General features: G+C 47.2%; 2 long non-coding RNA genes across 4 annotated transcripts in view; both read left to right on the forward strand.

Annotated features, from left to right (window-relative positions):
• The window catches only part of LOC106491373 (uncharacterized), a 125,871-nt gene that overhangs the window by 19,600 nt on the left and 90,082 nt on the right, over nt 1-16,189 (forward strand). For 2 of the 3 annotated variants that reach the window (XR_010885853.1, XR_001293769.2), the window contains one exon: nt 5,204-6,967. The exons of the other annotated variant lie outside the window; for it this stretch is intronic. This is a non-coding gene — a long non-coding RNA (uncharacterized lncRNA). Of the gene's footprint in view, nt 1-5,203; nt 6,968-16,189 lie in introns of those variants that run through there. 3 annotated transcript variants of the gene reach the window in all.
• On the forward strand, nt 13,880-15,837 carry LOC136993516 (uncharacterized). Its single transcript, XR_010885856.1, has 3 exons — nt 13,880-14,606; nt 15,113-15,348; nt 15,816-15,837. It is a non-coding gene; the product is annotated as an uncharacterized lncRNA (long non-coding RNA).

Below are 16,189 nucleotides of genomic sequence, written 5' to 3' on the forward strand. Positions count from 1 at the left end.
TGCTCTTGGCTTCCGTGTGGTAGGAAGGACTCCAGTGATGGGGCCTTGCTGAGTCCCCGTGACAGTGAGGCGATGGCACGTGTAGGTATTTCCCTGATGGATCCAGAAAGCTACATTTGTGTCTAGCTGCCCACAGATACTCCCTGCAGCAGGGCTGACTGGTCCTAAAGCTAGGAAACCGAAGGTGACCTGAAGTAAAGCTCTCTCTATCTCTCCCGTAGAAGCTGTTGGCTGCTGTCTGAGCTGCGCCTTCGCTGGACCGGTCCCAGAGCTGCCCAGGGCAGACCTTGGATTGACTCAGAGAATGCAATATAAAAAAACCTATAGTTACTGATGATACATTACTTTAAGCTTAAGTTATTATTATATTTTATATAAATACATTATCTTATTACACATTATGATATTATAAGTATATATTAATAATATACTAGAATTATATGCTTAGGTAAGGTTTTTTCAATAGAGGGAGAAGCTCGAATCCGAGGTAAATCACACCGAGCTCTTCCCTCCCTCCCTGCCTGCTGCCTGCCCCTGTCTGCTGCGGCGCTGACCCCAGCCTTGTCTGACACCTCTCCTGATTCTCTTCCTGGGAACTGCACCAACTGCAGCACAGTGCAAAAGGAATCATTTCCCCCCAAGTGTGAAACATGTCAGTGATTTAGAGAGTTGCTGCTGTTGATGTCTGTGCATGATTATTTACGTTAAAATGTGTTAAGCATTTTGACTTTTAATTCAGAAAATGTCTGACTGAGAATGATAATAGATGAGTAAGTGTAAGTTTTTGGTGGTTTGTAGTTAAAGATGTCGAGTGACAAGACTCGGCATCAGGAGTTTTTAAACAAAACTTACACTATATCTTTCTTTTTAATGACATAAAGCATCAGTTAATGCATTGACTAGTCTGCCATATAGGGTATCAGGACCATGATTAGACAATTTCTCAGACTTCACCCGTCAGCAGAAAGATATGCTCTCGGCATCTCTTCCCAAATAGTTCATTGAGAGACTTCATTTCAGGGAGAGGCAGATAAAGTTTTCACTGATTAGAGGAGGGGGACTTGAGAAACCAAATGGTAGGAGTGATAAAAAGTGGTGCGTGATGGTGGGGAAAATGTTAAAAGCTGCCAGAAACAGAGCTAGAGACCCAGGTGGGGATGGAGAGAATCTGAAGCAAGTTAAAAAAAAAAATGGCACAGTACATTTATCCTTTCTTCCTATTTTACTTTTTGCCTAACACAGAATTGATTAGACAGGCTGACCTATCCTTGTACCAAAAGGTATTTAATCACCTTGAAAGTGCAGAAGAGGCAATGAAATTTGAACTCTGCTCATTTGTGCTTATTGGCAGCAGTATTTAATGCTGCCTGGTGTCAATGACGTTGGCTAGTGAGCCTCGTAATCTGTTATCATAATGCTTCTTCCTATAGCTTTCACTTTCTAGATGAATTTCTGCTACCTGATTGTTGCCTCCTTGTCCGAGCTTTCCTGGCTGCTGTGCAGTTCCTCTTTTCTCTGCAAATGTATTTCTAGGTATAATCCTTAGCTTCAGAGTAACCAGGTATTCAAATGAGACTCAGAGGAATGAGGCTGTCACTTAGGATTGCTCTCTTGTCACTGTGTTTTCTGAGAAGTCATGGCAGGGGATGAGCTGAGCAGAGGACAGACCAGAAGCCTGTCCTCTTCCATACAGGTATCCGTGCTGCATGTGCTGCTTTGGTTTCCAAGCCTTCCAGGCACTCAGTGTGAAACACAGCTAACATCAGTCATTGCCTGGTTTTCTGTCATCGCTTCTTGGGAGACGCACGGGCAGTGTGTGAGTGCCTTGCAGTGGTAAATTGCTATTGGTTTTTAATGCACGTGTTGTTATTTATTAGCAAAGGCAAAGCTCAGAAGAGCACCTGAATCCTTGGTTCCCTTTCGGTGAAAAGCTTTCTGCCAGTGCCGTAGACCAAAGGAGCATATGTCTCTATCTCAGTCTCTGTTCCGGAGCTGGAGGTGAGCTTTACTAGGCCACGGAGCGCATGAAAGATACAGCTCTTGAACCGAGTCCTTAGGAAGCCAGTGTACACAGTGGTGGACACCGTGTGCTTGTGTTGCTAGAGAGTTGCACTGCAGCATTCTGCACTAAAAAGGCTTTAGTTAAATGAGCTGATACTGAGATACCTGGGAACTTGCTTGAGGACGGCAGGTTGGACAGCAGATGGTAGTTTACCAAAACCAAGGAAGCACCAAGCACTTGTCACACAGTGGCAACGGAGGCTTCCACGGAGAGCACAGACAGATCGGCTTCTGCGCGGGGCCCTGGAGTCGGCGTCTGGCAGCTGCATTAGCCTCAGCAGGACGTTGCGCAGCAAGTATGTCTCAATGTGTCAGGGTTAAGAAAAAAAGGAATAATGGTCTTGTCAAGACCACTGACTCGGAAATATTCAATCTTCCTCCACTTAGGTTCTTTGCTGCACTGAAATAGGTAGTTTGGCAGCCGCCTTAATCTACCCAGAAACAATCTGAGTCACTGAAAGCCTCTCCAATCTCATTTTAAGTAAATGTTCCCCATTCTCTGCATTAAGATGCTGACCCATTTTTACCTCCTTCCCTTTTGAATAGGGTCTGTTTTCAGATCAGAAGGATGAGAAATGGGTGAAAAGAGCTTAGTAAATGTAAATGCTGCACTAATAGCTCATGAAGCTGGTCTGAACTAAAACAAGGTTCAGTGCTAGGCATGTGAGACAGGCTGCCCATGTTGGGGAGGACAGTAGTCCATCAAGAGGTTGCACCTAATTCATTTTTTTCTCAAGGTTGGCAGAAGAAGTCTTTTTAATCTAGCTTGGTTAGGCTTTCCATAGTTATAATGCACACCAATTTGCTACATATTGTTGCATGTTGTACAATCCATCTAATATTGCAGTATTGCCTTCTGATTTTTTTTCATGGAGATATTCTTTATAGGATGCTGCAGTGCAAGTGATTTGATTGTGCTTTTTAAAATTCTACCCTGGCCTTCTACCCAGAACTCAGTAGAAGCTTTGCTGTTGCCCTGGGCTAACTTATAGCTACAAGAAATATTTCAGATGAGAGCAGTTCTTGCTACTGCTGGGTTTGGTCCTAGTACAGAGAGTGCCTGCCTCAAGTGTCTATATTCTTGTCCTGTTGTGATGCTGGGTCAGATAATTAGCAAGTGCAAACTGGCTTCTCAACTTAGACGTCTGTGTAGCTATGCTAACTTGCTCTGTTTCCATAAATCTGAGGCAGAATGTGATGCTACAAGTTACCCTGCACTGCCGTGAAATGCTTCCAGAGAAGGAATAATGGCTATGGCAGCTAGCAGGGCCTTCCCTTAGAATACCTAGCAAGAGTGTTTTCTTCAAGCTTAATTCAAGTAGGTGTTTTATTCAGGGCTGGTAATGAACTATACATTTACCTAAAGAAGGCAATGACTAGAAGAAGGGTGAGGTAGGGAAGGAAATGCCTAGAGGGAAGAAGGCAAAGGACCCTGTTGAAGAGATGGTGTTCTGGAGGGCAGTCACTGGCAGAAATCATTAAGGGCTGATCTTCGTGATGTTAAATCATTCATTAGTGAAGCTGGCACAATATGTTATGCTAATGAAGTTTGCTGATAGAACAAGAGAGGAAGGCATTGTCCTTACAAAGGGGGTTGGGATATCTCACCAGAAGGATTGGATGCCCTTGGGGCCTGGAGTGATAAAAATGAGGTAAGATTTTATCAGTGCAAGGTTCTGCACTGAGATAAAATAGCAAGCAATTCTGCTGGCAGCTGGGAGAGCAGTGGTTCGAACCAGGGGAGAAAGGCAAAGAGCTGGCTGCGTTAGTGGCAGGGTGGCGTGAGCAGTGGCGAGAGGGGCCGGGGTCTTTGGGTCTGAGGTGAGGTGTTGCTGCTGACGGAGGGAGTTGTCACTCTGGGTGCGGAGCACTGCACACAGTTTGGGGCACCCTGTCCTCGAAACAGCCACTCAAATGGAGCAGAAAAGGGCTTCTAGGCTATGAGGGAAGTAGAGACTCATCATACCTAAGGGTTTGTTTCCTGAATCTCAGAAAACAAGGCCTGAGAAGAGAATTTCTTTACAGTTGTATGAGGTGAAGCGGGGTAAGCACCAGGCTGAGAAGAAGTGAGCCTACGCCGGGTAAAGCACTGCTGCACAGGGATCTGGGCTTACGCTGCTCTGCAGCTTCGGAGGAGCGAGCAGGGATGCTCGGAGCGGGCTTGGGTATCTCTGCACACTGCTGCCTTGTGCCGGGCAGACAAGGCGTGTGCGACTGATAAAGGGCTGTGCTGACAGGTGAACAAATGGTATGAGCTGACGGCAAATACCTGTGAGTGGGAAATGGGAAGGTTGTTGCTGAATACCCAGATCTGTGAGTCACTGGAACAGCTTCTCAGGAATAGCTAGAAGCAAAAACCTAACAAATGTTATGAGGGAGCACGATCAGGTTATGAAGGGGATTGCGCGAGCCCACAGTAACAGGAGACTAATGACTCAGGAGCGCCTGCTTCCCGATCCCACCTTCGCGTTGCTCCTCTGCTGGCTTCTAGGGCAAGGGGACTACTCCCTGCCTGCGCTGCCATGCGCTGGGCTCCTGCCGCAGACACGTCGAAGACAGTAGGTGACTTAGGTCTAGGAACAGAGTCTGAGAGCCCCTTACTCTGAGCTCTCCAGGCCCGGTTTAGCTTGACTAAGCAAAGCAGCAGTGCGACTTTCCCAACGTTTGCTTCTCTGTTCAGTCGACAATGGAAGAGCTGAAAGAGGAGCTGGTTCTGAGCGGGCAGATGGACACATGGCACTGAGGAGCTGGAGGACCAAATGGGATATGGGATTTTGGGGGTTGGTGCGCCCAGGTGGAAGGCAAAGGGAAGGTGGTCTACGCAGCCGCTCTCCACATTGCTGAGATATGGAGATATGTATTCAGCAGCTTTCACAATAAAGTACAAGTTTCCTCCTTCAGGCATCCACCTCCCTCTGCAGCATGTAAGCTGCCCTTTAGGTGGATAACTAATAAAAATTGAATGGGCTTTCTGTTTTGACCTATATATCTAAGGATCTCTGGTGTTCTGGTCCTGATGCCTTGGCCTAGCTGCAAGGTGCATGGACCCTGCTGGACCATGTACCCAGCTATTCTGCAGTTTGCACTGAAGGATGCTGATTTCCTCACACTCCGCTCACTCCTCTTCCTCTTCCTCTTCCAGGGTGCGACAGGCCTGAGACACCCACTCGTTCCTGTGGACTGTGCTATCGTAAATCCTACTCTCTCAGTCTCAGCTATCTGCATCCCAGATTGCAGCTTACAGGACATTTAACGCACATGTTGCCAGGCTCCTGAAGGGCTTTTGGCAGTGGTGCTGGAGCTCTGAGAGGAGCTGTGTTACTGCTGTCGTGGCGCTGGGGAGAGTCTGCCTGCCTAGCCTGAACCAGCTCCTGGCCGCTCCAAGAGCCTTCCCCTCCGAGGGCTGCCGGGACCCCGCCGCCGCCTCTGCCTCTTTCTTTATTCACTTTGTGGCATCAAATCACAAAGGGGCAAGAGAAGCTGAATCCTTTGTGCAAGTGGCCCACAAAGCCAGACCACCTGAAGTGCTTAAGTGCAGTTTAGAAGGGGGCTAACCTTTAGACAGCAGGTTAGAGCTTTATTAAAACAGCTGGAGCTATTCTGACAGGTGGCTCCCCTGGGCACTGGAGACAGATGAAACCGATGCGTGCTGCTAATTGCAGATGCTCATCTTTCACTGACAGCCAATATCTTTTAAGGGATCAAGCCACCCTGCTGTCTTCAACACGGGCCAGGCATTGCAGGTCAGCAGCAGAATGGAGAAGCAATTAAGCAGAAGGTTTCTGCATTCGTATTCTCCTTGCTTAGCAAACAGTGCTGAATGAGCTTTGGCTATTGCTTGTTGCAGTGTAGCGCACTGCATTATTTTTGTAATATGGAAGATTTCAGCGCAAATGTAGAGCGGTCTTATGATTCGGGCACTGAGGTTGGGAAGTAAGCCACCTGCAGATCTGCCGGCCAGAAGTTCAGCTCCATGTCCTAGCAGTGCTTCTGAGACCTCGCGGGAGCTGCGGAGAGCTCGGAGCTCAGGGTGCCGCAGCAGAGAGCCCTGGGTCACCTTGCAGAGGAGGAAGAGAAAATGGGGAGCCCACAAACTGCTGGAGCATTAATGAGAACTCTGGAGTTTCCTTTATATTTTCTGGGTTTACTTCTCTATTGTTCAGCCTAAGCAGCTGAAATATAAGACAACTCATACTTATTTACCAGTAATATCTTGTTTTCCCCATCCCTTCCCAAAGTCACCCTGCCACAGTGTGAACCCCTTGGCATGGTTAATCAGGAACAGGCCAGTGCTTCCCTGTTACAAGAATTCTTCCTGCTTCCGGCCTTTTAACTAGCTACAGTGTCTTTGGGTTTGTGGCAGCTTTGGTTTTAAACCTTTGAAGAATCTTTCATCTGCACAACACAGACTAGCCAATTATTTTTCTTTCTAAACAGTAAATAGTCATTGAACATAGATCTCTCTTTTTGTTTTTGATGAGAATGCTCCCTAAAATGAGATCCACTTTTTTCTCCATATTTTGCTAGGGTGAAAAAATACCTAGGAGATGCACCTCCATCAGCCTTAGACCAAGTGGGTGGGAGAAAAGGTGGTAGAAAAGCAGCTGCCTGAGACAGGTCTTTTGGCTGATTTCATCTGGTCTAGAGGTTTATAGTAAGCCCATATCAGAATAATTTCTCTGGAGAGGGCAGATGCTGTGCATTGTTTTCCCCATTGCGCACACTGGGAATACAGAGCAGAGCAGGGTTGTGACTCGATCCGTAAAGGTATCCCTGTCGGAGCTGCAGGGGTCAGGCCCTGCACGCCACGACGCCTATTGAAAAATGGAACTCTGTGGGGTTACCGCACACTTGCTTCTTTATCGGGTAGGATTTTGACTCATTGTAATCATACAGGAGCAGAGCCATTTCATGCTCATGTCTGCATTTTGGGAAAGGTATTAGTCCTCTGCATGGAAGATAAAGAATTGAGATTAAAGTAAAATCATGCCTGTCCTGGATGAGCAAGGCCACCTGATGGTATCTCACGTTTCTTTAAGCTGTGGGAGATTCTGTGGCTTCGGTCCCAAACTTAGTCTTCCAGGACATTATTTTCTTAGCTGAAAAGGCAAGTTTGTTTTCTTGTGTATTTGACGTAGACAGGTCTGTCCTTCTTACTACAGAGTTCTTATTTTGCTCTCAGGGAGTCCTGTGCTATAGCAAAACATTAGCTAAGGAGTAGATTCATATAGACAAAGAACACAAAAGCTCAGATACAATCCAGAGGAAAGAGCAGAGAGGATCTGTGAAAAGGTATTTCTTAGTCATATGTGCTGGTTCTTCCTCTGTTATATATATTACTGAGAAGCAATGACCTAGCAAAATTCCTGAGGCTGGAGTCAGAAAAGCTCTGGTGGCACTTCCCAAAATGGTGGTGGGACCCTTTATAAAGATGCAAGCTTTGCTCAGGTTTGTTCTTCCCGCTTCTGATGTAACATCACATCAAGAAACAGCAGTTCCAGTGACTGTCTGGCCTACTTAAAAAAAGCTAAACCTAAGAAAGTGCATTAAATAAAAACTGCAAAGTGGGAAGCCAAAGGGGGAAATAGCATTCCCGGTCTTCTCTGCCTGCCTCAAAACTAATGGCACTAATATGCTTTTCTCCAGTTCTGCCACAGGACAGTAGCTCTGCACTCATACAAGGGTGTCAATCAAAGTGCTTTACTGCAATAAACAATAACTCTAGTTATCTTGGCAGCTGGTGGCAAGAGTTAGGAGGTCCAAAACTTTCCCGAGGGAGCAGGTAAGATGAGAGTGAGCAAACAGAACTAATACAGTCTCCTGTCAACTCTCCATTCATCAAGGTAGTTGGACAAAATGAATCAGTATGGAGTGTCTGAGGGCAAATAAGAAAAGGTGTCATCACAGGGCCTGCTGAGGCTGTCATCCGAGGCGTATGTGCAGCTTGTGCCGTCCTCCCTGAGCGGGCTTTATCTGGGCCAGCCAATTTATTGTCAGCAGCACGACTGCAGCGGCACAGAGACCAGCATAAGGTAACTGTCAAGTATCTTCCCCGCTTCCCAGGTGGGCTTTGCCAGCCGGGCTCCACGCTGCTCCGGCTGTGCTGTAATAATTCCAGCTCAGGGTAGTTTGAAACTAGCTCAGGTGCAGTGAGCTAGTGTCTCTGTTAACCTGAGCGACACGTAGCATTCCCCTAGCCGTTAGGGAAGATGGTAAGGAGGTTAAAAAGCTACGTTTGCAATATCACCTTGAACGTGTGCTGCTTATTTAGCCTTTCTTATCAACACAGGTGTTTACTGATGCATAACAGTTAAATCCCCAAATACGTCCTTGCTGATGTTATACTGTGTGTAGTAAAGCATCAGGACTCAGTTGTGAGATGTGTTCCTGTTTGCTCCACTAACCTTTTCTGCGCTGTGTGGATATTCACATTAACCATCAAATCCCTCCCAGAAGTGAAGTCATTCTTGGTAGTGGTCATCTGAGGAAGCTGAGAAGACAAAATTAACAAGGTGACTTTAGTACTCTTCAAAAATAGGTCTGTGAAAATGCTTTTAAGGTCTTGAAAAGACTTATGTCATCTTGCTTGGGCATTGTAGGGGAGAGAAGCTATATGGAAAGCTAAAATGGAAAGTAAAATGGAGGATAGTTCTTATTTAGCTGTTACTGATTGTTTTAAGTGTTTTGGGGTCAGCAGAGATCCGGGCTTTTCATTTGATTATGGCACTGAACAGGTTGTTAATCACACAAAGGAGCACCTTATGATGCTTTTAAATAAACAATATATGCAATTTAATGTTTGTGGCTTATAAGCTCTACAAGTTTTGTTACTGTCTTTAGAGCATGGAGATGTGGTTTATGGATTGGTGGTCAGTGCTGCTCTTAAGTGAACGGGGACTTGTGCTAATGAAATCTGGATGTTCCTATGGCATGAGGGCTATTCTGCCCCAGAACAAATTGTTCTGATGATTTTTTTTTATTTTGGCTTTTTGAAAGCTCTTTGTGTGTACAGCCCTGGAAAAGTCCAGGTTTATATTAAGAAGTGTTTCTAGGGACCTAACGACTTTGAAAAAGACAGTTTTAATTGGAAGGTTGTCTCTGACCATGTGTTTTTGAGGGAGAGACCCCATTCCCATAGTCTTTACGTGATCACAAGTGATCACAGCTAAGGAGTCTCTGCTACAGAACATTTTTTGTAAGAAGTTTGTTTAAGGTACATGATGTGCGGGTAAAACACAGATATGTAACTTTATTTGTGGTGTACTGCACATGTTTCATGCATGACGCAAGAGAAGAGCATGGCCTTGTACAAAACTCACCAGCACATGGAAAACTGCATATAAACTTACAGCCCGGTGCGACAGTGCGGCGCTGCTCGCCAGGAGCGGGCCCTCGTCAGCTGGGAGAGAGACGGGAACTAGGAAAGCAGAAGGCGTGGGGCAGCGCTGGGTGGGTGGTGGGTGGGCCTGCAGGGATCCGTCCGCAGCGGTCGCCGTCCTGTGGGTTAGGGTATGGTTGTCCTCGAAGCTGGTGGCCCCAGCAATGCTTCTGTCCTCATTAAGGCTTCCTGTTGCACGGTGGCTCCTGCCTGCCCCCTTCCCTCCGCTCCCCGACACTCATGGTTCGGGGCCAGCGGCAGGAGCTGGCTCGTGCAGAGATAAGCTGAGACTTCTTTTGTCCAAGACCCGCCTTCTTTGCGTGACTTCTCCCAGCTCAGGTGCTGCTCTCCGCAGCTTTCCCTTCCCTGCTCTCCTGCCTCTCGGCGGCGCGTTCAATCCCCCGGCGCCCGTCTGGCGAGGTGGGCTTTCGTTGCCACGGCAACCGGAGCCAACTACTTTGGGAAGTGACTTCTGTCCCAGACTTGCTGGAGCTCTCCAGTGCGGTGGTCTTCCCCTCCGTCTCTGCGGGAAGAGCCTAGCTGGCCGGGCCGCGGGCGGAGGACGAGCTGCGGAGGGCTCGCACGCTGAGCACGTGGGCAGCGCGAAGGGAGGAATCGAATGAGCTGAAGATGCTTCCTACGGACGAAGTTTGGGCCTGATTCTTCTGCCTTTCCGTGACTCCTTGCGCTGCTAAGAGCAGGCGGGGCGCCAGGCTGCCCTCCGGCGCTGGCGGGCTCGGGGCTTCACGCTGGCCTTAGCCCGTGGTGGGATCGCGTTGCAGCACCTCCTCGAGATGGTCTGGTACCGCGGACCTGCTGGCTCTGGATGGGGAAGGATTTTTGGTAAGCCAGCCCCGCTTCTTAATTTCTCTTTGCTCTTGAAGTCGGTGCTGCTCCAGTCTGCCTCTAGCTTGCTTCAGCCAGCCGCCGTTCCCGCAGGCCCGGCGCAGGCGGAGGCGCCCGCGGCACCGGCGCGCCCGCAGGCTTCCCTCCCGCGCTCCGGCGGGCGCCGGCGCGAGCAGGGCAGCCACACTGCGCGGGTCCGCCTGCGGAGCTGCGTACTGACGATAATTCCCCAAGTCAATAATCATTGGGCGACTGCTGCAGAGGTCTAACAAAAAAATCAGATAAGTCTCTTCTCCCTCCCTTTCCTGCCCCCGCTCAGGCCCGTTTACAGTAGTTTGCGATTTATAGGGCAGACTGGAGCCTTCCACGCGGATGTGCCTCACGAGGACGCCTTTGCCCAAGATGTGCGGCACCCGGCGTGCTTTGCCGTGTCACTGCTTTTACGGTATGAAACAGGCCCTGAGAATGGGGGAGATATTCCAGCACAATGTTTAGTTTTCCCAGAGAAATGGAAGGTAGCAAATGAGACAATAAAGCATGTTTCTTACCAGCATAAAAAGAGAGCAAAATGGAGCAAAAAAAAAAAGTGTGTGTGTGGCGGGGGAACAAGCAGGAAAGGGAAATAAAAAAATCAGCCCCTCCCTAATGCTTTAAGCGAAAGTGGTGTTTATTTAAAACAAAGTTAAGGGTGCTGATGTCTGGCTGCTCCTTCCCCTGGGTCAGGCGGTGGGCGCCTGGGGCTGCGCGGGAAGGTGCCGAGCAGGTCCCCGTATCCCCTTCGCAGCAGCAGTGCTGGTGGCAGATGTGTAACCGTGAGGCGGAGCTGGGACCAGAAATGCTCCCCCCCTCCCGTCCCCACTGCTGCATGGAATAAAATCTCCGCGGCTGCCCTGATTCCTGCCTTTCTCCAGAGGCGAAGGTTTCTGCGTCCTGTTCCCCCTCCCTCAGCCTCGGCCGAGTCCCGGTTCCTCGCTTCCTTCCTCTCGGGGGTGAGCAAGGCAAGAGGAATCAAATTTACAGCCTGCAATCCTGGTGCCAAAGACCTTCCACCTTTGGGGTTTTATTCTTTCCCATTTATTCTCCTTTCAATTCCAGGCACTTGCTGCTGCCAGTAAAACTCATGCTGTCAGAGCGCCTAGCTGTGCCAGATGTAACGTTTTATTTCCAAAATGTTTTTAAAAATTGAGTTTGTTTTATTCTCCATTCAAGACAACTTTCCTTGGTAAGGAGGACACAGTGAATTATGATTTGGGGATAAAGAGGTCATGCAAAGGCAGGCAGAAGTTCTGCCTTTCCTGGTAACATCACGCAGGAAATAGCCAAGTGCTGTCTGCATTTCTGCTGGGCCATTAGAGGAATAGCAGTAAGTCTCAGCCCATGTTACCTCATTCTCTTGCCTGGACATCAAATCAATATGTCTTCTCTTGAGCTAGTTTCCATTGATCTAGGGTATATTTCCTGCCCCTACACTTTGGGTTTAATGAGATGAGCCTGGAGAACTTTTAGCTACACCGTTTCAAGGGGAGCTTTATTTTCCAAGCTGTGCTCAGCTGTCTCTGCTGGGTTTAAGAATGGGTTGCAGATGCAATGGACCATGGTCGCCTGGTCCTTCCCCGGCGCTGAGACGGGCTCCAGCAGGCTGCAGGCACCAGGTGCCCCGACAGAGCTCACGAGCCAGGGCTGCGGCTGGGGAGCGCCGCCACGAAGCTGGACACCTCAGCGCTTCAGCCCGGGAAGATCAGGACAAAAGACTCTCTGGATTTTTATTTTCCAAGCAACTTGCAAGCACATGATTACATGACTGTTTTATGTACTATGAGAAGAAATAGGCAGGCCATGTGAGTAAATCTGAATCAACCACTGGTGCATTAAGCTATCTTATCTTTTAGGGTATTTCCCCCCCAACACTCTTTATCAGACAAAACTCTTCTATCAAACTGTCTGGTCCTGTCTTATTCAGTTAAATTTGTAATTGAATTTCTTCTCCCTAGAAATAAGAGTAGAAGTCCACACAAGTTGTAAATTGGGACCATATGACTGAATTAACTGCCTGAGTAGAATCAGCAAGATTACTTTCCATTGGAAAGGGTGGCTTGGTTGTTCTTTTTCATTTGTTTATTTTTACAATGCAAGCTCAAATGCTGATGTGAACAAGGCTGACTTGCAGATGAAAACTAATGAGTAAAATTGCTGCATTAATGAAGAAAATGCTACTAGCAGGTTGTGAAAAGTACTTTAATCATAATTAGTAGGACCAAAAAAACCCTTCAAATCTTTTCTGGAGTTTTAATTAAGAATTAAGTTTAATATTGGTTATGGCACATGTGGACATGCTTTGAAGTACCCATGACAGGTAGCCAGGAGAATGTAACAGTTCTAGTAACTCCTACAATGAAAAATTCATGAATTTGTGAAGCTGGAGGGACTGTTATGATCAGCTTGTCCCATCCCCTATAAACGACAAGTTCTATAAGAGAACTGGACTGAAATGTAACATGGAGTGTTCAAGTCCAACCTGTTGTTATTCACAGTATAGTTAAGTCTGATGGGGCAGATCGCTATAGTTGCTTCGCAAGCTATTGCTTCTACTGTTCAGCCACCCCGTTGTTGCATTAAAGGTGCAGGCTCTTTCTTAGAGGTTTCATTTATCATCTCTTCAGAGCACTACAGATCTCCTGCAGAATATAGGCCAGGGAATGTTGTCCAGTAATATAATTTTTTTTAATCCAGCTTTAGCTACAAGCTAGTTTCCAGAAATCTTTGATTGCAAGATATTGTCACTGCCTGCGAAGGCTCAGCATCAGCAGGCATGGTCCTGCATAGTTTGCCGTGGCTGTGCTTTCTCTCAATACTCAGCTTCTTGATCCCAGACGGAGCACTTATTTCTTCTGCCTGCTCTCTGCTCCACAGGAATAGGTCGAAAGCTCTTCTCCTGTGGGTGCTTGTCTTGTGTTTGTGAAGCTTCCTTCAGAACGTACGTGAGAAGTAAAAGGGAGTATGCGAGATGTACCCAAAGCTGATGGGTGGCTGTAATTTGCAAGTAACTCTGTAGCATTTGACATTGTCGTGACCAAGTTCTACAATGCAGTCTGAGGATGGATGTGAAGCACATGAGCAAAAGCCTATGGTCTGTCCTGTCAAGGGAAAAACACTTAGAAGGAATGGCAGCTTAGACTTCCAAATGCTCTGCTCCAAAGCTCTGTCAACACATAGTCAGGCTAACTGATGTTAGTACATGACAAAGTGAAGGTTATCTGATGGCCACAATCCACAGGGTCACAAAATAAAATGCCAGATTCATCACAGTGCAAACGCTGCTCTCAATTTGTCTGCCTCTGCTGCAGGATCTGTTCACAAGTCCAGCATATACTGGGCAGATAGGATTTAACTGGGGCTTCGTTGTCACGTGCAGGTCCATATGCCATAACTTGCTTCTTCTGAACTTCCTAAACTTATACAGACATCACAGCTTAAAGTTTGGGGGGGGGGGGGGAGCTGCAAAGCAGCATAGTGTTTTGAGATGCACAGGTGGGGTTATAGCTAGTGATCTGGAGAAAGGTGTCGGGGGGCAGGGTATAGCTAGTATTGCTTTATTGCCGGAGGCAGGGTGTTAGGACCCTGAGAGCACCAAGAGGCCTTAATTGCCTTGACCAGCCTCACCTGAGGCCTCCCCACACCCTCTGCCAATGGGCCCGGCAGCTGCATTTAAGCTCAGCCTTCAGCCTTGCTTGAGCTCTGCTGTAGGTGTGCTTGTCCCCTGTTCTGCCTCCTAGAATGGCCTTGTGTTACAGAGAGCTTGTTTCCTGGGCAGATTCCCTTGTACGGATGCTGTTGCTTGTCTCTGGTCATGTCTTTGGCCCTGTCTCCTGGGTGGACTTTGGACCCATGTTGTAGCCTTGTCTCTGGCCCTGTCTCCTTTTGCTCCTGACCAGGCTCCCTGGACAGACCCTGGACCGGGTTCATTGCTTTCCTTGTCTGGGACTGTCAATGGACCTTGTTACCAGCACCCAGCTCTGCCTGGCATGTTTGGACTCTGCGGGACTGCACCCTGGGTGGTGAGAGCACTGCCTGCCTGGGGCCACCCTTGGCTTCACCTTCTCTGCTCTGGCTGCTTCCTGACACAGAGCAATGCTCCTGCAGAATTAGGCAGCCCTTCTAGCAAGGGGCCACTCGGAAAGACTGGCTGCAGCAATTGCGGTGGCCTTTGCCCCATTGGCAATGCTGTCTTGAAATGTTTCCATGGGAGCCTCACTGAGCGGGAGCAGATGCCGTTAACAAAGATCACCCAAGAGGAAAAAGATCAAATCTAGAAATTCAAGAGGTGAGAAATAAAGTTCTTGTTGCACGGGGCAGGGTGGAACTGAGAGGCGGATGGCAAAGGGGAGACATCCTGTGCTGCCCTGGAAGGGGCTTACTACGGAGGGGAGGATGCTGTCTCTTTTGGCCCACAGTGTGTTAACCCCTCTCTCAAAATGCAGGCTTGGGCCCAAACAGCCTCAGGGATTGTAGAAATATTCCTCTTTGACCTCGGTGGGCTCCCTGTCATGTGAACATGCCTTGCTTATGTATGCTATGCTCCCAAGTACGTTCACCTTCAAAATGAAATCCACGTGTGTTATGGAGGTTAAAAGCCTGGAGATATGTAAAGAAGCTTGGGCCCCAATGCAGTGAACAGTATACATATGCATGTGACTCCTTATGCAATTAGTGCTTCCTCTTAATGAGGGCATTCTTATGCATAAAGTTAATGTAACTGCAGGAAGAGGGGTGTGAGATGAACAGCACTGAGAACAGTTGTTTTCAGAAGGTCTCTGCTTTTGTCCACAGGTGCTCCTGAAGGTTCACATCACATTCATCGAAGATGCAAACATGTTTGGAAGCATTGTTAGGAATAGCTGAATTTGTGTTTCTGACTTTGGAGGAGCATCTTCAAAAATGGCAGTAAACTTGGGCAATTCTTTGCCTTTCCTACTTTGTCCTCCTACCCACAAACTTCCTTAGTATTGCACCCTTTCTGCATGCCGCCTTTGAGTGGTCTGTGAAGGAGCAAGATGCAACAAACTGTGAGTAACCATCAAAAATCGGTAGAAAATGAGCTTTGAGTTTGCAGGTGCAAATATTCATCCTGAGGTGGTGATTCTGTGTTGCTCTTATCTAGTCAGGGAATAAACAGCTATTCTGAGCTGTGCATCAAATCCAAACTCCACAGCAAAGATTTGAATTTCAGATCTCTCACACTTGCAGCATAGTGCTCATAAACAAGTTCCAGATCAGGAATTAGTCACCAAAACCATTGTGACTAATTTTAAATAACAAGTTAGTTTTGGGAGGGGTGTGGGGAAGGATATCTGCTCACGGATCACTTGCAAGTTGAAGAAAATGGTCTAAATATTATTCATCAAGCTTATCGAGCTTTATTCTTGTGTAGTGTTGTGTTACCACTAGCAGGTGGTAGAAAACAGCACAGTATACTGTAATTAGTAATAGCCACGTATTTTTGACACTAGTTATCTGTGTGATTTACTTCCAGATGGTTTGAAAATGGAATCAAGATAAAATACAACTTCCATTCAGAATTTTCTTTCTAGCTAAATTAATTCAAAGCTTAATTAAAGAGTAACATGGAATAGTATCAAATGTAGGGGATCATTCCAACTTTATCATCTAATTCACCTGGAGAATGGTCATTACTGAAAGAAATTGTCTATTGCCAAAACTCAGCCATATTTGAGGTAAGAATGGTTAAAAACAATTTAGAGTGAAACAAAAATACCTTATGCATCTGGTTTAAACTGCAAAAAGAATCCAGGTAAGGATGTTTTGCAGCTTGTGGTCAGACTTGTACAGGTTATGAAAGTTAGTAACCTTACTCACTAAAGGAGGAGATTATGCTTTCATTTCAGA

Source organism: Apteryx mantelli, chromosome 16 (assembly GCF_036417845.1).
Source record: "Apteryx mantelli isolate bAptMan1 chromosome 16, bAptMan1.hap1, whole genome shotgun sequence".
NCBI classification, from domain to species: domain Eukaryota; kingdom Metazoa; phylum Chordata; class Aves; order Apterygiformes; family Apterygidae; genus Apteryx; species Apteryx mantelli.